Source organism: Gossypium arboreum, chromosome 10 (genome assembly GCF_025698485.1).
Source record: "Gossypium arboreum isolate Shixiya-1 chromosome 10, ASM2569848v2, whole genome shotgun sequence".
Classification (NCBI taxonomy): domain Eukaryota; kingdom Viridiplantae; phylum Streptophyta; class Magnoliopsida; order Malvales; family Malvaceae; genus Gossypium; species Gossypium arboreum.
Window position 1 is genome coordinate 109,070,627 of NC_069079.1, and position 22,976 is coordinate 109,093,602.

The following is a 22,976-nucleotide window of genomic DNA, read 5'->3' on the forward strand; positions in this document are numbered from 1 at the left end:
CTTTGATCTAACTAGTGATTCATCATACATGTCACAAATCATGATCATGACTAGCCATACCAGAGGCTAATCATTATCCAACATCTCCCTACTACACTATTGCCATAACATGCATTTTAACACCAAAATAATCAACCATGGCATAAGGCATGGAAATCGAATTACCAAGACTTGTGACTTAACATTGGAGAACTAAATCCAACCGAGCATTTATGCCATTTTCGCATGGCTAAAAGTTTACATACCAAAGTTCAACAAAGCATATTAGCCTATACATGCCAAAATGTTCTCCTAAACCGGCTACGAAAAAAATACCAAAAGTTGCTAGCGGTGTGATGACTCGATGACGATCACGAGCACGCAAAAAGGACGAGTCCGAGAAACCTAAAATGGCGACAAGCAAACACCGGTGAGTATATAACTCAGTAAGCCATAAGCATTATATTGCCGTTCAGTAATAATATACCATAAAAGAAAATAATTAATGCGGGATTAAAATCCTCCATCTACACCCAAACGGTACTATAATTCTTTAGGCATTTCGGTTTGGTCACATACCAAGCCCTACTTGATATTTCATACATTACGCCATATGACATTGCATGCATTTATTTTCGAGCATAATCACCACATAAATCAAGACTTACCAAACCAAAATTCCAAATATAAATAAAATGTCCATTCCTCATGAGCTCAAGGTGTTTACTCGCATCAGCTGTCCATGATTGACTCGGTAAGGCAGCGCACATAGAACATGTACGTTTATTAGAGGATGTGCAATAAGCCCGCACACTTAGTGCTTAATAGTCGAACTCGCACACTTAGTGCTATATAATCAAACTTGCACACTTAGTGCTGTATAATTTGAATCCGCACACTTAGTGCCAATTTGTGATTATAAATGTTTACACCCGCACACTTAGTGCCGAAACCGATCATTCAATACATCTCACCTCTTTTCTTTCAATTCAATATTTTTATCACCACATACATACATGTTTATATATATATTCTACCATTCCATTCAGCATCATTACTTGGACATTACGACCCTTTAAATTAGTACAAAATAAGTGCTTAATGACTTACCTTATATCGGATGAAATGATTCCCAATCTACTACTCGATTATCTTTGCTTTGCCTTTGCTTGGTTCTCCCTCTTTGATGTCTTGATCTAAAATGAATACATTTAGTAGTTTAATCTTCTTGCTGGATTTTTTTATGTGTATAATTTAATGGTTTTCACCCCATTTCACAACTATCTTTGTTCAAAATATCAAAATCTCAACCAACATTTGTTTAATGCTTCAAGGCCGAATGCATGGTCACCATTAAGCTAATCTAGTCTCAAGTATTTTAATCCTAACATACAACATCATGAATCAACTCAACCTTATAAGCCAATATTACTCCTACAATCGATTGTAAGGAGTTAACAAAGAAAATATATTTTTTCAAACATATACACCCATATGGCCGATTTTACCAAATCAAATTTAACCTTACTTATCTCAAATTTTCATTTCATACTATCATCCCCATGACATAGTAAGGTTTTGAATCATGGACTAATTAGAACTAAAACTAGCAACTAAGAACATGCATGAATCTCATGGCACCATATCAAACATACCTTAATCTAGCTACAAGGATGGCCAACCTATTCCAAACCAACCATGAGCAAGGACCCTTTCTTCTCCTTGAGATTTTCAGCCAAAAGGATGAAAAAAGATGAACAAAGCTTTTTTTGTTTTTCTTTCTCACTTGCACGGCAATGGGGAGGGGAGGGGAAAGCCTTCACACACACACTTTTTTTTTTCTTCATTTTTTTTATTACTCATGCACCTTATTTTATTTATTTCAACATAAAACACTCACCCAACATGTTTCATGACATGTCTTGCCCATGCTTCCTTGTCATGGCCGGCCACTAGCACTTGGGGGGGGATTTTGACATGCAAGTCCTCCCTTTTGACTACATGTACTATTAGGCCCTTATAGATTAGGCTATCATTTTTCAAAAGTGTCATACAAGTCCTACTAACTGAATTCACATGCAATCGACTAAACCGAAGCTTGAAATTTTCACACATTCGTAAATACATATTCTAGACAATAAATATTACGTTCAAACATTTCGGTGACTCAGTTTAGTGGTCCCGAAACCACTTCCCGACTAGGGTCAATTTTGGGCTGTCACAGATATGACGCCGGACAGTATCATGCTTCAAAACATGGAGAAAAACCCTAATGAAAGTTTTAGGCAATACGCACAATGATGGAGGGAGGTGGCAATGTAAGTACAACCACCATTGTTAGAAAATGAGACCACCATGTTATTTATCAACACTTTGAAGGCGCCATTCATCACTCACATGATTGGAAGCACCACGAAAAGTTTCGCGGATATAGTTATGGCAAGAGAGATGATTGAGAATGCCATAAGGGGCGGTAAAATTGAGGGGGAAACGGCTAAAAGATCGGCCCCAATGAGAAAAGACAATGAGGTGAATAACATGAATAGTTTCAACTCGAAGGCAATCACAGTTGGTCAGCCCAAAGTAGCCGCAGTTGAGCAACAAAGTACTCAAAGACAGGAATCGGGCATAAGATAAAATTTGGAAAGGATGCAATTCACGCCTATCCCTGTGATGTATCGTGAGCTTTATCAAAGCTTATATGATGCACATGCTATTGCTCCATTTCACTTGAAACCACTACAACCACCGTACCCCAAATGGTATGATGCAAATGCTAAATGTGAATATCATGCGAGAATACCAGGGCATTCGATTGAAAACTGCACCGGATTCAAGAAGGCCGTGGAGAGGCTTATTAAGATGGGGGTTGTGAAATTCGACAGTACCCCTAATGCTGAAAATCTGTTACCAGATCATGGCAATCAAGAAGTGAATGCCATTGATGAAACTAGGGAAGAAAGAATCAAGGAAGATGTTGCTAAGGTGAAGACACCCATGAAAGTAATATGGGAGGAGATGGTGAAGAGAGGTATGTTGACCTCTGGAAAAGGTAGAGAAAGAATGAGGAACTATTGTGAATTCCATGGAGAGGTGGGTCAAATGATTCAAAATTGTGAAGAGTTCAAGGCTATGGTGCAAGGCGTTATGGTTAACAAAGAGCTCTGATTTTTAGGGTAGTTCTTGCAAAAGACAAATATGTGTGTTGGAAAATGAGCGACAAGGAACCAACCGACCAAGAATTATTATTTCCTTGTCATGGAATAAAGAAGTGGAGGCGCTGAATCGGGCCCAAGGTCGTCATCCATAAACCCACTCCTTTCCCTTACAAAGATGACAAGAGGGTGCTATGGAGCTATATTGCAGTGTAATGAGACACGAGGGGAGAGTATAGCCAGTGCGTCTAGGGATGTGCAAAATGAAGGTTCCCATACATGAAGTGGGAAGCGTTATGATGAGGGGGGCATCAAAGTGGAACCCACGAAAATAAAGGATGTTGACATTGAGATGAGGAAAGAGGTTGAAGTGCCTGTCAAGGAGCCGGTAAAGGAGGAGGAGGCTAAGGAATTTCTAAAGTTCCTTAAGCATAGCGAGTATAGTGTGGTCGAGCAATTGCGTAGGCAGCCAGAGCGTATATCAGTATTAGCCCTACTTCTGAGTTTTGAGGTGCATCGGGATGCATTGTTGAAGGTACTTAACGAAACATATGTCACCCACGACATATCCGTTAACAAGTTGGACCGGTTGGTGAATAACATCAGTGCTGACAATTTCATCTACTTCAATGATGATGAAATTCCACCTGGGGGCATAGGTTCAACCAAGGCCTTGCACATCACTACTCATTGATAACAGGTCTACTTTGAACGTCTTTCCATTATCCGCATTGAACAGATTACCCATTGACAGTTCGTAGGTGAAAACATGTCATAATATGGTAAGAGCCTCCGATGGAACCGAAAGGAAAGTGATGGGACGAATTGACATCCCTTTGGAAATTGGGCCAAATACATATGAAGTTGATTTCTTGGTGATGGATATCAAGCCCTCCTATAATTGTTTATTGGGGAGACCATGGATATGCTCGGCAGGAGCGGTGCCCTCCTCATTGCACCAAAAATTGAAGCTAGTGATAGATGGACGGTTAATAACCATCAATGTGGAGGAGGACATTATAGCAGCAGTCACTAGCAAGGCCCCTTATGTCGAGGCGAATGAAGAGGCTATTGAGTGTTCTTTTCGCTCTTTAGAAACCATCAATGCAACCTTTATTTTGGAAGGAACTGAGGTGCCGGTACCCAAAATGTCTAGAGCCACAAGGATGGCCCTGCAAATGATGATGGGGAAGGGAGCATTGCCAGGAAAAGGACTAGGAAGACAGTTGCAAGGAGGGGTTCAAATCCCAAAACTGATTGAAAAGAAAGATTGCTTTGGTTTAGGCTTCAAGCCAGACCATAAGCACCGGAGGCAAGAGATTGAGAAGCGCTAAGCGAGAAGAAATGCGCGTTTGAACGGAGGAGAGTGGAGTAGGAACCGATGACATTCCCACCTATATCCAAATATTTTAAGTCAGGAAGGTTACTGAAGAAAGTCATCTGATTAATGCTATACACAATGAGGGATTGGAGCAAGGAAGCCTCGAGGGCATTCGCCCTTACGAACCGGGGAGCTCTCTGAATAATTGAATTGCAGAGGACCTTCCTGTAGTCTTTAGGAATTTTTAGAGTAATTCTCGAAACATGTCTACATTACTCTAGGGCCGGGAGTAGTAGGATTACGTTTGTGAAAAAGGCTTATGATCATCTATTATTATTTTAAAAAACATAACTATATTATCAATTTGGACGAATATGGTTTCTTTTCTCAATCAATATTTCGTTAAACTTTTGCAATTCTCATTCTTTCATTCATAGCACATAAAAATCATTCTTAGATTTACTCATTCTTTGTATATTCTCTCATACCCCACAGGTCCCTAGATATCAATGATATGAGCAACGATCATCGCAACTCCGATTTCTCTTGCGAGCAAGACATATGTTTAGAAGAATCTCAGGATTTTGAAGATGTTCAAGATTGTGATGTGTCTCCTGATCTGTTAAGAATGGTAAAGCAGAGGAAAAAAGAATTATGCCGCATGAGAAAGAGGCAATAGAAAATGTAGCCCTAGAGGAAGGGAAAGAGTTGAAAATTGGAACACTGATTACCGAGGACACAAGGCATAGTCTGGTTGAATTGCTTTGGGAGTTCAAGGATATCTTCACATGTTCATATCAAGATATGTCTGGATTGAGTACCGACATTGTAGTACATCGTCTTCCAATAAGACAGGATTGCAAACCAGTCCAACAGAAGTTACAGAGAATACGGCCAGACATTGTTCTAAAAATAAAAGATGAGGTTAAGAAGTAGTTCGTGCAGGATTCTTACAAGAGGTCAAGTACTCCGAATGGGTAGCTAATATTGTTCCGGTCCCTAAGAAGGAGGGGAAGGTATGAATGTGCGTTGATTACAGTGATCTGAATAAAGCTAGCCCAAAAGACAACTTTCCTTTGCCGCACATCGATACTTTGGTAGACAACACGGCGAGACATTCGTTGTTTTCCTTTATGGATGGTTTGCTTTGAGAGTTATGAACACTCAGTTGAAAATTTCAAATGACGGTTCGATTCTAGCAGAGTTAAGAGCAAGACCGATGTTTTTTACAAGAGATTTCTGAAGCTCAAAAAAATGATCAAGATTTGCTAGCCAAAAGAAAAAAGGTGAAGGCGTCACGGGATCGATTTGAATCGGTTCGATGGTTGTTTGATGTTTAAAATCAGATTTGTGTCTAGAAAAATGATGAGTTGATTTAAAAGATTTTCATGAAGCACATAATGGTTGTTTAGCGGTTCATCCGGCGATCGAAGATGTATAATGACTTGAAGAAAATGTCTTGGTGGAGTGGAATGAAAAGAGATATTTCGAGTTTGTATCAAAGTGCTTAGTTTGCCAACAAGTGAAATTTGAACACCAAGTACCTTGGGATTACTCCAGCCTATTATGGTTCTGAATGCAAATGGGATCGGATTACTATGGATTTTATATCGGGTTCTTTGTTAACTCGGGAAGAAAAATGCCATCTGGGCAATAGTTGATGATCGACTAAATCGGCTCATTTTATTCCGATGCGTCATGATTATTCTCTTAATAAGTTGGCTGAATTGTATATCCAGAGATTGTTAGACTTCATGGGATACCTTTGTCAATCATTTCGGATAGAGATCGAGGTTTACCTCACGGTTTTGGCAAAAGTTGCAAGAAACATTAGGTACAAAGTTAAATTTCAGACCGCCTTTCATCCACAAACCGATGGACAATCGAGAGAGTAATTGATTCTTGAAGACATGCTCGGATGTTGTGTATTGAAATTTCAAGGTAGTTGGGAAAAGTATTTACCGTTGGTAGAATTTGCTTATAATAATAGTTATCGACAAGTTTGAAGATGGCACCTTATGAAGCATTATATGGTCGTAAATGTCGGACGCCATTGTATTAGATGAACTCAAGGAAAATCGATTTATGGAGTTGATTTAATAAAAGAAACCGAAGAAAAGGTGAAAGTGATTCGAGATTGTTTGAAAGTCGCTTCAGATAGGCGAAATCTTATGCGGATTTGAAACGAAAGGAAATGGAGTTTCAAGTTGGTGATAAGGTATTTTGGAAAGTGTCTCCATGGAAGAAAGTCCTTAGATTTGGACGAAAGGGCAAGTTAAGTCGCGTTTTATTGGACCGTATGAAATAATTGAAAAAGTTGGACGGTAGCATATCGGCTAAGCGTTACCACCCAATTAGAGAAGATTCATGATGTGTTTCACGTATCTATGTTACGTCAGTATCGTTCGGATCCTTCACATATAATTTCACCGATAGAAATTGAACTGCGACCGGATATGACTTATGAAGAAGAACCGATTAAGATTTTAGCTCGAGAAGTCAAACAACTAAGAAATAAAAGTGTTGCACTTGTAAAAGTGTTGTGGCAAGAGCATGGGGTAGGAGAGACTACATGGGAAACTGAAGAAACTATGAGAAACCAATACCCACACCTGTTTACCGGTAAGATTTTCGAGGACGAAAATCCTTAAAAGGGGGGGAGGGTTGTAATATCCTGAATTAGGGCTTAATCGAAATAGTGGTTTCGTGACCACAAATCTGAGATAGAAATAATTATTTTACAATGATTTTGATGTTTATGATATGATTACATGATTGTGTGAAAATTTCGTGATGAAATTCTATGCCTAAAGTGTTTAAATTGAAAGTAGGGACTAAATCGAATAAGTTGCAAAACTTACATTCTAGAAGTTTTTAGTATGAAATTGTTTTGGAATATTAATGAGGAGGTCTTAAATAGAAATTTGACCAATTTTAAGTTCATGGTCAAAATTAGGACATGGAAGGAATTTTTGGAAAGTTTAGTAGTAAGGGTATTTTGGTCATTTAGTTATTAAAATGAATTAAAAACAAAATTAAAAGCCAATTTTTGTCCATCTTCTTCATTAGGCCGAAATTTCAAGGGTTCTCCATATCTAGGGTTTGTTTCAAGCTTCCAAGCTCCATAGTAAGTGATTCCAAGCCCCGTTTTTAATGATCTTTACGTTTTTGGAATCCCGGAAGCTCGATTAAGCTTATGCTAGCAATAATTCAACCTAGGGTTTATATTTGGAAAAATACCCATGGGTGAAATTTGTGTATTTTGATGTTTTATGATAGAATATGGGGTTTTAAATTATGTTAGACAACTTGTGTTACTGGTTTTAGTGAAAAGCGAGTAAAAGGGCTTAATCGGCAAAAATACCTAATAATCACAAGTATATGTTAGAGAGAGAATTTAATGTTGCCATAGAAGGAAAAGTGATCAGCATGTTATAAAACATAAGAATAAGGAATAAAGTTTAATTCCAGAGCCTAGGGGCAAAAGTGTAATTATGCAAAAGTTTAGGGCAAAAGTGTAATTTTTTAAAGTTCAGTATTAAATGCTATTTTGATAAATGTATGTATTAAATAAGATTAATTTGGTATTATAGATCAAGAAAAACGAGATTCAAGTCGTGATCGAGGAAAAGAAAAGATTGTGGACTAAATTGCAAAATCTTTATATTTTTGTACCAAGGTAAGTTCATGTGTAAATAATGTAGCATAAATGTTATTTTTAAGTTGTTAATATTAATTATATGATATGCTGATTTTTAATCGTGAAATATTATGCTTTGTGGTTAATGTTGAGTAATATGCAAATTATGTTTACTACTTGATAAATATGAATTGCTAGAGTATCGATTCAGATATTCCATGGAAGACGGCAAATGTGAGATCGAGGGAAAAGCCTGTTTGAACCTTAGGAATAGATTAGGATACAAGTGACATGTCACTAGGATGGTTGAGCATCCGAACTCGTTGAGTTGAGTCCGAGTTCACTTATGGATGCAAATGTCCGAACTCGTTGAGTTGAGTCCGAGTTCGTGAGATGTAACTAGGCATCCGAACTCGTTGAGTTGAGTCCGAGTTCATTTATGGATGCAAACGCCCAAGCTCATTGAGTTGAGTCCGAGTTCACTTAGGGGCGGGTTACATGATTTCTTGATTACATATGTGGCACTTATGTGCAAATTATCCATGTATCCGAGTTATATTTCGATGTGTTCAACGGGTGAAATTTCTAGTTTAATGGAAGAGCACTTAAAATATAAGTGACGTTTTGGGTAAGTGTTGTGAAATGGACACTTTGGACAGGTATGTTCTTAACCCTCGGGTTGAAAATAGATACAACAACGATAAGGTAGTAAGATGATGAATGATGTTTAAAGATGTGATATATGTTTTGGTGGTACCATGCTAAAGTTGTTTGGTATATTTGTATTGTTATGTTACTTGTTATTTACATATGAACTTACTAAGCATTTATGCTTACTCCTTCCTTTTCATTCACTGTAGTTTTGAACAAGCCGGCTCAGGAATCGGGACAGGTCGAAAGTTCGATCACACTATCCAAAGGACTTTTATCTTGGTAAATGGCTTGTACAACTACTTAAGTATGGCATGTATAGCAATATACCTATTTTGTGTAAATAAATTTTATGATATGGCCATGTTTGGTTAAGAAAATGTTTGATATTGATAAGTCATGGTGATGGCTAATTTAGATCATGTTTGATATCATGGAAGTTTAACAGTTATCTAGTTCATAAAAATTCATGGAAAGATGAAACTTCCTTAAAGCAGAATATTGCTGCAGCAATGACATGAATTTGAAAAATCACTAAAATAGTATAAATAGAACTAAATGATGAGTAAGTTATGAAATTGAATTTTAATGAGTCTATTTTCATATGGATTGAACAAAACAGGAATATAAATTATATTTTATGAGATATTTAAACTTTTATGAAACAGGGCCAGAGTGATTTCTGGATCCCTATTCTGACTTTAAAAATTCATAATAAATTTTACTAAAATAATTATAAGTTTTTATTTATATGTACAGATTCCTTACTGAGTCTAGTTTTAATAGAACCAAACCTCATAGTCATTGAAATTTTTATAGAGATATATCTGATTCGTAATACACGAGGTCGAGCAGTCAAACCACGAAATAGGGATACTTTAATTAATAAAATATACTAATTGGCCTAATAAAAAATTCTAGAAAAAAATTATTAAATAGATATATGATTCTATATTCAGGGAAAATTTACAGATCTTTATTTTGAGTTTTGTAACTCGAGATATGATTTTTCTTGTAACTATGATGCGAGTAGCTAGAAAGCTGTGAATATAGAAACAAATTATTTGAAGTTCTTAAATTGATAAGTTATGTTCGGTAACCCCTCAAGCTCGACTCCGGTGATGGTATCGGGTGTGGGGGCATTACAGAAGTCATAACATGTAAAGGTGAAGGTGGTATATGAATTTTATCCCCATAAATCTGACACTTATGGCATTTCTTGGTATAGTTGATACCGTCTCCTTCCATAGTGGCCCAATAATAGCCAAACCTCATGTTTTGCCTTGCTATCGTGAACCCATTTGCATGCGTCCCGCATACACCTTCATGAACTTCTTCTAAAATTAGCTTAGCTTCCACAGCATCGACGCATCTCAAAAGTACTTGGTCTTTCCTTCTCTTGTACAGGATATCCCCATCTGAGACATTGTTGCAAGCTAACCTTCTCAAAGTTCGTTTGTCATTTTCATTGGCCTTTTTAGGGTATTTACGATCTCTCACATATCGTAATATATCCTGATACCAAGGGTTATCATCCTTTTCTTCCTTCTCAATGTTACAACAATGAGCTGGAGCCTCGTAGACACTCATTTGAATTGGTCTCATCTCTTCCTCTTTATTCACCTTCATCATTGAGGCCAAGGTTGCTAAAGCATCTGCATCTGATTCTCGTCTCGTGGGAGATAATTGAAGGTGATGCCATTGAACTCCTCAAGTAACCCCAAAACTACCTTTCAATAATTGATCAGTTTAGGGTCCCTTGTCTCCCATTCACCTCTAAGCTGATAAATTACCAACGCAAAATCTCCATATACTTCTAGGGTTTTTATACCTCGCTCTATAGCTTCTTGAAGTCCCATGATGCATGCTTCATACTCAGCCATATTATTCGTGCAATCAAAGTCCAACTTGCGTGTAAGCTGGTAATGATGCCATTCGGGGATACCAAGACTGCCCCAATTCCATTTCCGACTGCATTAGAAGCCCCATCAAAATTTAGCTTCCAAGGAGAATCTTCGGTGTTGCTATATACATTAACTCCTCATTTGGAAAATCAAATTTCAATGGCTCATAATCCTCTAGAGCCCTACTGGCCAAGAAGTCTGCTACCGCACTTCCTTTTATAGCCTTCTGACTTATGTAGACTATATCAAACTCTGAAAGCAAAATTTGCCATCTCGCCATTCTCCCATTTAGAGCTGTTGACTCCATCATGTATTTCAATGGATCAAGCTTTGAGATGAGCCAAGTGGTATGGTATATCATGTATTGTCTTAATCTCTGAGTTGTCCAAATCAGCGCACAGCACAACTTTTCAATTGGTGGATATCTCATTTCGCAGTCAGTGAATTTCTTACTGAGATAATAAATTGCCTTCTCATTTTTCCCTGATTCGTCATGCTGACCAAGCACACATCCTATAGAATTACTGAACACTGACAAGTACAGTATTAACGGTTTATCTAGGCTAGGTGGAGATAATACCGGAGCATTCAACAAATGCTGCTTAACCTTTTCAAAAGCATTCTGGCACTCCTCATCCCAAGTACATTGATTGTGCTTTCTGAGGAGGCAAAAGATAGGATCATATTTCTTGGTTAGTTGTGAGATGAACCGAGCAATGTAATTCAACCTTCCTAGGAATCCTCGAACTTCTTTTTGAGTTTGTGGTGGAGGAAATTCTTGTATTGCTCTAACTTTGTCTGAATCAACTTCTATTCCCTTTTCACTGACTACGAAACCCAATAGCTTTCTTGATCTAGCTCCGAAGGTGCACTTTGCCGGATTGAGCTTTAATTGAAACTTCTTCAACCTCAAGAATAGTCTTCTCGAAACTTCAATATGCTCTTTCTCTGTTCAGGACTTAGCAATCATGTCATCAACATATACTTCAATGTCCCTATGCATCATGTCGTGGAACAAGTTCACCATGGCCCACTGGTAGGTTGCCCTTGCGTTCTTTAGTCCAAACGGCATTACTTCGTAGCAAAAAGTGCCTCACAAGGTTATGAAGGTGGTTTTATCCATGTCCTATGGATGCATCTTTATCTTATTGTACCCCGAGAAACCATCCATAAAGGAAAACAACGAATGTCTCGCCGTGTTGTCTACCAAAGTATCGATGTGCGGCAAAGGAAAGTTGTCTTTTGGGCTAGCTTTATTCAGATCACTGTAATCAACGCACATTCATACCTTCCCCTCCTTCTTAGGGACCGGAACAATATTAGCTACCCATTCGGAGTACTTGACCTCTTGTAAGAATCCTGCACGAACTACTTCTTAACCTCATCTTTTATTTTTAGAACAATGTCTGGCCGTATTCTCTGTAACTTCTGTTGGACTGGTTTGCAATCCTGTCTTATCGGAAGACGATGTACTACAATGTCGGTACTCAATCCAGACATATCTTGATATGAACATGTGAAGATATCCTTGAACTCCCAAAGCAATTCAACCAGACTATGCCTTGTGTCCTCGGTAATCAGTGTTCCAATTTTCAACTCTTTCCCTTCCTCTAGGGCTATATTTTCTATTGCCTCTTTCTCATGCGGCATAATTCTTTTTTCCTCCTGTTTTACCATTCTTAACAGATCAGGAGACACATCACAATCTTGAACATCTTCAAAATCCTGAGATTCTTCTAAACATATGTCTTGCTCGCAAGAGAAATCAGGAGTTGCAGTATCAGTGCTCATATCATTGATATCTAGGGACCTGTGGGGGTATGAGAGAATATACAAAGAATGAGTAAATCTAAGAATGATTGTTTATGTGCTATGAATGAAAGAATGAGAATTGCAAAAGTTTAACGAAATATTGATTGAGAAAAAGAAACCATATTCGTCCAAATTGATAATATAGTTATGTTTTTTTAAAATAATAATAGATGATCATAAGCCTTTTTCACAAACGTAATCCTACTACTCCTAGGCCCTAGAGTAACAGACATGTTTCGAGAATTACTCTAAAAAATTCCTAAAGACTACAGGAAGGTCCTCTACAGTCCAATTATTCAGAGAGCTCCCCGGTTCGTAAGGGCGAATGCCCTCGAGGCTTCCTTGCTCCAATCCCTCATTGTGTATAGCATTAATCAGATGACTTTCTTCAGTAACCTTCCTGACTTAAAATATTTGGATATAGGTGGGAATGTCATCGGTTCCTACTCCACTCTCCTCCGTTCAAACGCGCATTTCTTCTCGCTTAGCGCTTCTCAATCTCTTGCCTCCGGTGCTTATGGTCTGGCTTGAAGCCTAAACCAAAGCAATCTTTCTTTTCAATCAGTTTTGGGATTTGAACCCCTCCTTGCAACTGTCTTCCTAGTCCTTTTCCTGGCAATGCTCCCTTCCCCATCATCATTTGCAGGGCCATCCTTGTGGCTCTAGACATTTTGGGTACCGGCACCTCAGTTCCTTCCAAAATAAAGGTTGCATTGATGATTTCTAAAGAGCGAAAAGAACACTCAATAGCCTCTTCATTCGCCTCGACATAAGGGGCCTTGCTAGTGACTGCTGCTATAATGTCCTCCTCCACATTGATGGTTATTAACCGTCCATCTATCACTAGCTTCAATTTTTGGTGCAATGAGGAGGGCACCGCTCCTGCTGAGTATATCCATGGTCTCCCCAATAAACAATTATAGGAGGGCTTGATATCCATCACCAAGAAATCAACTTCATATGTATTTGGCCCAATTTCCAAAGGGATGTCAATTTGTCCCATCACTTTCCTTTCAGTTCCATCGGAGGCTCTTACCATATTATGACATGTTTTCACCTACGAACTGTCAATGGGTAATCTGTTCAATGCGGATAATGGAAAGACGTTCAAAGTAGACCTGTTATCAATGAGTAGTGATGTGCAAGGCCTTGGTTGAACCTATGCCCCCAGGTGGAATTTCATCATCATTGAAGTAGATGAAATTGTCAGCACTGATGTTATTCACCAACCGGTCCAACTTGTTAACGGATATGTCGTGGGTGACATATGTTTCGTTAAGTACCTTCAACAATGCATCCCGATGCACCTCAAAACTCGTAAGTAGGGCTAATCTTCGATATACGCTCTGGCGCCTCACGCAATTGCTCGACCACACTATACTCGCTATGCTTAAGGAACTTTAGAAATTCCTTAGCCTCCTCCTCCTTTACCGGCTCCTTGACAGGCACTTCAACCTCTTTCCTCATCTCAATGTCAACATCCTTTATTTTCGTGGGTTCCACTTTGATGCCCCCCTCATCATAACGCTTCCCACTTCATGTATGGGAACCTTCATTTTGCACGTCCCTAGACGCACTGGCTATACTCTCCCCCTCAGGTACTGTTACACTGCAGTCATAGCTCCATAGCACCCTCTTGTCATCTTTGTAAGGGAAAGGAGTGGGTTTATGGATGACGAACTTGGGCCCAGTTCGCGCCTCCACTTCTTTATTCCATGACAAGGAAATAATAATTCTTGGTCGGTTGGTTCCTTGTCGTTCATTTTCCAACACACATATTTGTCTTTTGCAAGAACTACCCTAAAAAATCTGTAGCTCTTTGTTAACCATAACGCCTTGCACCATAGCCTTGAACTCTTCACAATTTTGAATCATTTGACCCACCTCTCCATGGAATTCACAATAGTTCCTCATTCTTTCTCTACCTTTTCCAGAGGTCAACATACCTCTCTTCACCATCTCCTCCCATATTACTTTCATGGGTGTCTTCACCTTAGCAACATCTTCCTTGATTCATTCTTCCCTAGTTTCATCAATGGCATTCACTTCTTGATTGCCATGATCTGGTAACAGATTTTCAGCATTAGGGGTACTGTCGAATTTCACAACCCCCATCTTGATAAGCCTCTCCACGGCCTTCTTGAATCCGGTGCAGTTTTCAATTGAATGCCCTGGTATTCTCGCATGATATTCACATTTAGCATTTGCATCATACCATTTGGGGTACGGTGGTTGTAGTGGTTTCAAGTGAAATGGAGCAATAGCATGTGCATCATATAAGCTTTGATAAAGCTCACGATACATCACGAGGATAGGCGTGAATTGCATCCTTTCCAAATTTTATCTTATGCCCGATTCACGTCTTTGAGTACTTTGTTGCTCAAGCTGCGGCTACTTTGGGTGACCAACTGTGATTGCCTTGAGTTGAAACTATTCATGTTATTCACCTCATTGTCTTTTCTCATTGGGGCCGATCTTTTAGCCGTTTCCCCTCAATTTTACCGCCCTTATGGCATTCTCAATCATCTCTCTTGCCATAACTATATCCATGAAACTTTTCGTGGTGCTTCCAATCATGTGAGTGATGAATGGCGCCTTCAAAGTGTTGATAAATAACATGGTGGTCTCATTTTCTAACAATGGTGGTTGTACTTACATTGCCACCTCCCTCCATCATTGTGCGTATTGCCTAAAACTTTCATTAGGGTTTTCTCCATGTTTTGAAGCATGATCTTGTCGGCGTCATATCTGTGACAGCCCAAAATTGACCCTAGTCGGAAGTGGTTTGGGACCACTAAACCGAGTCACCGAAATGTTTGAACGTAATATTTATTGTCTAGAATATGTATTTACGAATGTGTGAAAATTTCAAGCTTGGTTTAGTCGATTGCATGTGAATTGAGTTAGTAGGACTTGTATGACACTTTTGAAAAATGATAGCCTAATCTATAAGGGCCTAATAGTACATGTAGTCAAAAGGGAGGACTTGCATGTCAAAATCCCCCCCCAAGTGCTAGTGGCCGGCCATGACAAGGAAGCATGGGCAAGACATGTCATGAAACATGTTGGGTGAGTGTTTTATGTTGAAATAAATAAAATAAGGTGCATGAGTAATAAAAAAATGAAAAAAAAAAAGTGTGTGTGTGAAGGCTTTCCCCTCCCCTCCCCATTGCCGTGCAAGTGAGAAAGAAAAACAAAAAAAAGCTTTGTTCATCTTTTTTTTCATCCTTTTGGCCGAAAATCTCAAGGGAGAAGAAAGGGGTCCTTGCTCATGGTTGGTTTGGAATAGGTTGGCCATCCTTGTAGCTAGATTAAGGTATGTTTGATATGGTGCCATGAGATTCATGCATGTTCTTAGTTGCTAGTTTTAGTTCTAATTAGTCCATGATTCAAAACCTTACTATGTCATGGGGATGATAGTATGAAATGAAAATTTGAGATAAGTAAGGTTAAATTTGATTTGGTAAAATCGGCCATATGGGTGTATATGTTTGAAAAATATATTTTCTTTGTTAACTCCTTACAATCGATTGTAGGAGTAATATTGGCTTATAAGGTTGAGTTGATTCATGATGTTGTATGTTAGGATTAAAATACTTGAGACTAGATTAGCTTAATGGTGACCATGCATTCGACCTTGAAGCATTAAACAAATGTTGGTTGAGATTTTGATATTTTGAACAAAGATAGTTGTGAAATGGGGTGAAAACCATTAAATTATACACATAAAAAATCCAGCAAGAAGATTAAATTACTAAATGTATTCATTTTAGATCAAGACATCAAAGAGGAGAACCAAGCAAAGGCAAAGCAAAGATAATCGAGTAGTAGATTGGGAATCATTTCATCCGATATAAGGTAAGTCATTAAGCACTTATTTTGTACTAATTTAAAGGGTCGTAATGTCCAAGTAATGATGCTGAATGGAATGGTAGAATATATATATAAACATGTATGTATGTGGTGATAAAAATATTGAATTGAAAGAAAAGAGGTGAGATGTATTGAATGATCGGTTTGGCACTAAGTGTGCGGGTGTAAACATTTATAATCACAAATTGGCACTAAGTGTGCGGATTCAAATTATACAGCACTAAGTGTGCAAGTTTGATTATATAGCACTAAGTGTGCGAGTTCGACTATTAAGCACTAAGTGTGCGGGCTTATTGCACATCCTCTAATAAGCGTACATGTTCTATGTGCGGCCTTACCGAGTCAATCATGGACAGTGATGCGAGTAAACACCTTGAGATCATGAGGAATGGACATTTTATTTATATTTGGAATTTTGGTTTGGTAAGTCTTGATTTATGTGGTGATTATGCTCGAAAATAAATGCATGCAATGTCATATGGCGTAATGTATGAAATATCAAGTAGGGCTTGGTATGTGACCAAACCGAAATGCCTAAAGAATTATAGTACCGTTTGGGTGTAGATGGAGGATTTTAATCCGCATTAATTATTTTCTTTTATGGTATATTATTACTGAACGGCAATATAATGCTTATGGCTTCTTGAGTTATATACTCACCGGTGTTTGCTTGTCGCCATTTTAGGTTTCTCGGACTCGTCCTTTTTGCGTGCTTCGTGATCGTCATCGAGTCATCACACCGGCTAGCAACTTTTGGTATTTTTTCGTGTAGCGGTTTAGGAGAACATTTTGGCATGTATAGGCTAATATGCTTTGTTGAACTTTGGTATGTAAACTTTTAGCCATGCGAAAATGGCATAAATGCTCGGTTGGATTTAGTTCTCCAATGTTAAGTCACAAGTCTTGGTAATTCGATTTCCATGCCTTATGCCATGGTTGATTATTTTGGTGTTAAAATGCATGTTATGGCAATAGTGTAGTAGGGAGATGTTGGATAATGATTAGCCTCTGGTATGGCTAGTCATGATCATGATTTGTGACATGTATGATGAATCACTAGTTAGATCAAAGGAAATCATGAAATAGGCATAGTTGCTTTAGTGATAGGTGCTGGCAGCAGCAGTAATGTGAGACTGAAAAATCACTAAAAATAGTAGGAATGGTATTAAATAGTAAATAAATTATGCAAATGTACCTTGATGAATCTACTTTCATATGGAAGAAACGAAATGGTCATATGAGTGATAAGTTAACAGATATTAAAGTTCTTGTGAAACAGGGCCAGAACGGTTTCTGGATCCCCTGTCCCGACTTTGGAAAATCATTGTAAATTAAACAGAGATAATTAGGAGTCATGCCATATATGCGTAGATTCCTATCTGAGTCTAGTTTCTATAGAAACAAACGGCATCAGTATTGAAGCCCTGTACAGGGAGATATCCAACTCGTAACGCACAAAGGTCAGTGTAGTCGATCCCTGCAATAGGGGAGACTTTAACTAATAAACTGTACTAATTGGCTCGACCAAAAATTCTAGAAAAAAATATGTAGATGGAAATATGAGTCTGGTTTCAGGGAAAAATTGCGAAACTGATTTTCGAGTTGTAAAACTCAAGTTATGAATTTTGGAGCGACTAGTACACAGATTGGCAGCTTGTCTGGAAACTCTCAATAAGTGGGTTAAAGTCTGTTAACACCTCGTGTTCGACTCCGGCGACGGTCTCGGGTTCGGGGTGTTACAATATCAGTCACATGGTTGTACTGTTGCATGAAGGCTTGTGCAAGATCTCTCTATGAACCGATTCTTACGCAGCTCAATTGATTGTACCACCTAGCCGCTGCTCCTACTAAGCTGTCTTGGAAATAATGGATCAATAGTTGATCATTGTTCACATACCCAGTCATTCTCCTACAAAACATTGTTATGTGTGCCTCTAGGCAAGTAGTCCCGTTGTACTTTTCAAACTACGGCATCTTAAATTTGTGAGGAAGCACCAAGTCTGGGACCAAACTTAAGTATTTGGCATCAATCCCATGATGGTTGCCAGTGCCTTCCAAAACCCTAAATTTCTCTTCCAACCACTTGCAATGATCCTCCAACTGTTTTGAAGATTCGGTTGCCATTCTTTCTTTCTCCATCATATCTAGATCAAGAGTGATAGGGTTGATCGGGCTATCGCCCAAATTAATTCTCGACCCAGATGGGAAATTCACGGGGATTCCAGCATCAACCGGCCCATGTTGAGGCCTCACAGTGACAGATGGCCTTTTAGGAGGTGCCTCAGTTTGCAGTGGCACATGAGACAGAGTAAAACCCGAAGGATGATCCTCACCCTCCTCACCAGTGATAGCCATGGGGACCTTCCCTTTATTAGTGGCCCTTAGAAGCTGAGCCATTTCGGCCATCATATTCCTCTGAGCCTCTAGCATTTGCTCCCTCATGTCATTCTGCATCTTGGCCAACTGCTCTTGCAATTGGTCTTGCATATCCTTTTGCAATTGTTTGAACCTTTGATCCATACTCTTAGTTTTAGTGTGGGTGCCGTAAGGATGTGTGATTTCCAGATTTTTTTTTCTACCTCTCTGGAAGTAAACTTTAACTAATTAGGGTCTTTCTATAACTTTGAATGCATATGATGTGATGTAATGCAAATGCAAGAATGCAAAAAGGCATCGATCTTGATTCAATCTCATTTAGAAAACTTTATTTAGAAAAAGAATATCTTTACATATAAATGGATTACATATACGCCATTGCCCTAATGCCCAAAGATCTAACTTTATCTAATAAAAGGGCTAACTCTCGACCTTTATTAGACACTGACTCATACATCATACTCAACGCATCAGCTAGTACTGCTAAGTCTCAAACATATTCAGCAATCTCTCAGATCTGGGCTATAGGCTCCCCAATAACATAATCCCTGTCTCTGACTTGACCTTTAACTTGATGGAGCTCTCCTTTTATACAATCTTCTTACGCCTCAAGCTGCTTAATCCAAAGTTCACCATCATGCAATGCCACTTCCAAATCTTCAACCTTACTTTTTAGCTCCTTTAACTCGACCGTAGGATCATGGTTTCAATGCCAATGAAGGGATTTTCCAAGCTCGGTTACCTTGGTCTTCAACCCTTTATTCTCTTCCTCTAATGCCAAATTCTGTGACCGCATCTCTTGGAACTTCCTCTTCCAATACTCGGCTCTAGCTTTTTCCACTTGAACTTCTTTCTGCCACTGTTCCGAAGACCTTCCTAACCCTACTCGCTCATTCCCGTAATGGTCATTAATTTCATCCAAAAGGTAGGGACACAAGCAGCTCGAGAATAGATTATCACTCTGAAACCTGAGACAACGATGTAAGGGAGTGTACTCCTCCACGGTAGGTACCAAATCTACTTCCCCAAAAGTGAAACAACTGTACGCCGAGTTCCAAAACTGAGCAAGGGCTCGGAACAAGTTCTCATCTACCTGAATATCGACCAAGTAAGGTAAATCTCTGTAATTATCGTAGAATAACTGCTTGGTCTCATTGCCCTACTGATCCCAAATTTCCTTAAGCTCTTGGAGATTATTCTGTGTGACACTAATACGAGTATAATCTGACAGCTCTGACACATACCCCATAGTTATACTGTCTCCCTTTTCTAGTTGAGTTTGCTCTGACCATCTATGAACATCGGCGTTGCCCTCCACTCTATCAAGAAGTCCGTTCTCCATAATAAAACTTCCCAACTTAGAAACTGACCGTGAATCGATACCTTTGAAAATGCAAAATAACATGCAAACAAAAGAAAAGAAATAGTCAGTATCACATGATATCAATAAATCTCAACGATAATTTATAAGGGTAATATCTAAAGTATAGCTCTAACTAAGTTGGGCTCTTATGGTTTTTTCTATATGAGGTTAGTTCTAAAGTTTGAGGTACCCGAACCAGCAGATTCCTCGATTCTCACCCATTATAGGCTCATTTGAAACAAGTTCAGTTCAGGGGAATACATTTCCTTATGGCTACACGGAGATGAAAATCTCACGAAACCATAGGTACGGATGTATCCCGAAAGTGATCCACTATCCTGCACGAAGGTGAAAACCTCACGAAGGCGTAGCTTCTCACTCCCACTTAAGGGTGTGACCACAACAGTCATGCAAATGCAATGCGTATCAGAATATAGCAACACATGTAATAATACAAACACATGTAATGCAAAGAGGATTAAATTTTAAAATTTTTAATTTCTGGCATTAAGACAAGAGATAACCAATTACACGGCTTGACTCTCTTATTAGTCCCCAGTGGAGTCGCCAAGCTGTCGAGACCATTTTTAAAACCGAGTTTTGAAAACGAGAATCGACTTTAAGAAAACCGAAAACGGGAGTCGCCACCAATCTTTTTAGGTGTGATTGGATCACCATATAAAATGTTTTGTTTTAAAACATTAATTTTGGTCTACGAAAGTCGAGAAAACGGATTCGGGAGTCGGTTATGTATGAGGAAGGGTTAGCACCCTCGTAACGCCCAAAAATTGGTACCTAATTGATTATCAAGTGTCTTTAATGTAGGAAATTTAAAAATTTTAAGATGCAATCCTCTTTTTATATTTTTGATTTTGAAAATTAGGGTTCACTTGTATCCAATAAATCAAAATATTGCATCCAATAAGTTAGGACATAATATTTTTGAAATATCTGACACTAAGTTAGCTTTGTTGGAAATCCCTATCTCGAAACAATGAAACGCCATATCCAGTAAGTTAGGACACAACGCCTTGAAATTCCGAGACAGTTGCTTGCACTTAGAAAACCTTAAAAACTAAGAAGGGTGCTTGACTATTCGAACTCAACGAGAAAAGTTGCAACCCAATAAGTTAGGGCACTACTTTTCTCGAAATTTCCAAACACCAAGTATTGCCTTTATTTTGAAAACTTTAAAGTCTCGTTTTTAGATCGATGCATGAAGGAGCATACTAACATAACATACGGGATAACATGTTATAGTAATAGGTAAATAAAAGCACAATAACTAACATATACATATAAGAAACATGACAAATTTTAAATAAGTAAAATATGCATAAAACACGATATATATTTATGAAGAATAGGTAAAACACATAAACATGTAATTCATCATATATTTAAACATATTGATAATAAAATGATGCATGATATACAATTTGACACATATATAAAAAATACAATAAAATAATAATAAGTCAAGCACTCAACATTTAATAAAATTATGAGACCAACATCTAATATATTGACATAATATAATATATATATATTAAAATATAAAATAAAGTGAGTAATTATTGATATAAAAAATACCTAAAATATAAATTAAAAATGTTTAAAATAAGTTATGTATAATAATATAATATGAATAAAATATAAGGAAATATAATATAAAATAATAAAAATATAATAAGTATCTTGCATATAAAAATATGGTAAAATAATTAGTATAAAAATAAATAATCTATAATAAAAAATATATAAGAAAGATAGATATTATAAGGAATATTGAATAATAAAAATATAGTATGTAATAAAAATATAGTATGAAATATAAGATGGTATATGTATAATAATAATAATAAAATAACAAATATTTTACATATAGAAACATAGTATATAAAAATATATAACATATAATAGAATTTAAAATATATATGATGTATAGCCCATATTATAGGTAAAATATAAAACAATAAATAGGATATGAGTAATTTTCATAAGAATATTATAAAATAAATAATATACATATATAAAATATACAAACAAGAAACGTGTAATATATAAATGGAATATGAATATTATTATATATAAGGATAATATATATACTATTATTTATTAATATTTTTAAATTTATTTGCCATTTACAAATTTAGTAAATAATAATACAATTTTAAAAAATATATAAAGAAATATATAAAATAAAATATATAATATAATATAATTTATAGATAAAATATATAATAATAAAAATATTGGATAATAATAGTAATATATAACTAATATTTAAAAATATATATAAAGTATTTAAAGTAAATTAAAATATAAAAAGGATTAAAATTGAATTTAATTAGAAAATCTAAGGGTAATTTGCAAAATAATAAAAATCCTGGGCCTGATTTGAAATGCGTGTTAAATTCAGAGGACTCACTGGGCAATTTGCCCTAATCCTAGAAAGCGACGTCGTTCCTCAGAATAAGTTTTAATGGCCATTAGGACTAAATTGAAGTAAATATAAGAAATTAGGGCCGAATTAAAATAATAATAAAATGAAATTATAAAGATTAAAATTGTGAGAGGACCAATTGAGCAATTAACCCACTTTACGGAAACACGCGGATCCTCCTCAGGTAATCGGGTCAACACGCAGATCTTCTGCATGATACAATGCCGTTTTAGGGCTTATTGAATTAAGCAAAATGACACTGTTTTGGTAGGGTTATAGAAACCCTGATTTTAGCTTTTAAAATCATTTTAGTTAGGTTTTTTAAAAAAAAGGAAAGAAATCCTCTGAAAGAGGATCTGGGCGTCTGGCCTTGAGGTTCTGCCGAACCTTCGTCCCCAGTCTTCTCACGCGCTCATGCGCCACCACACTTGGTGGTCGGAGGGTTAAAAACCCTCA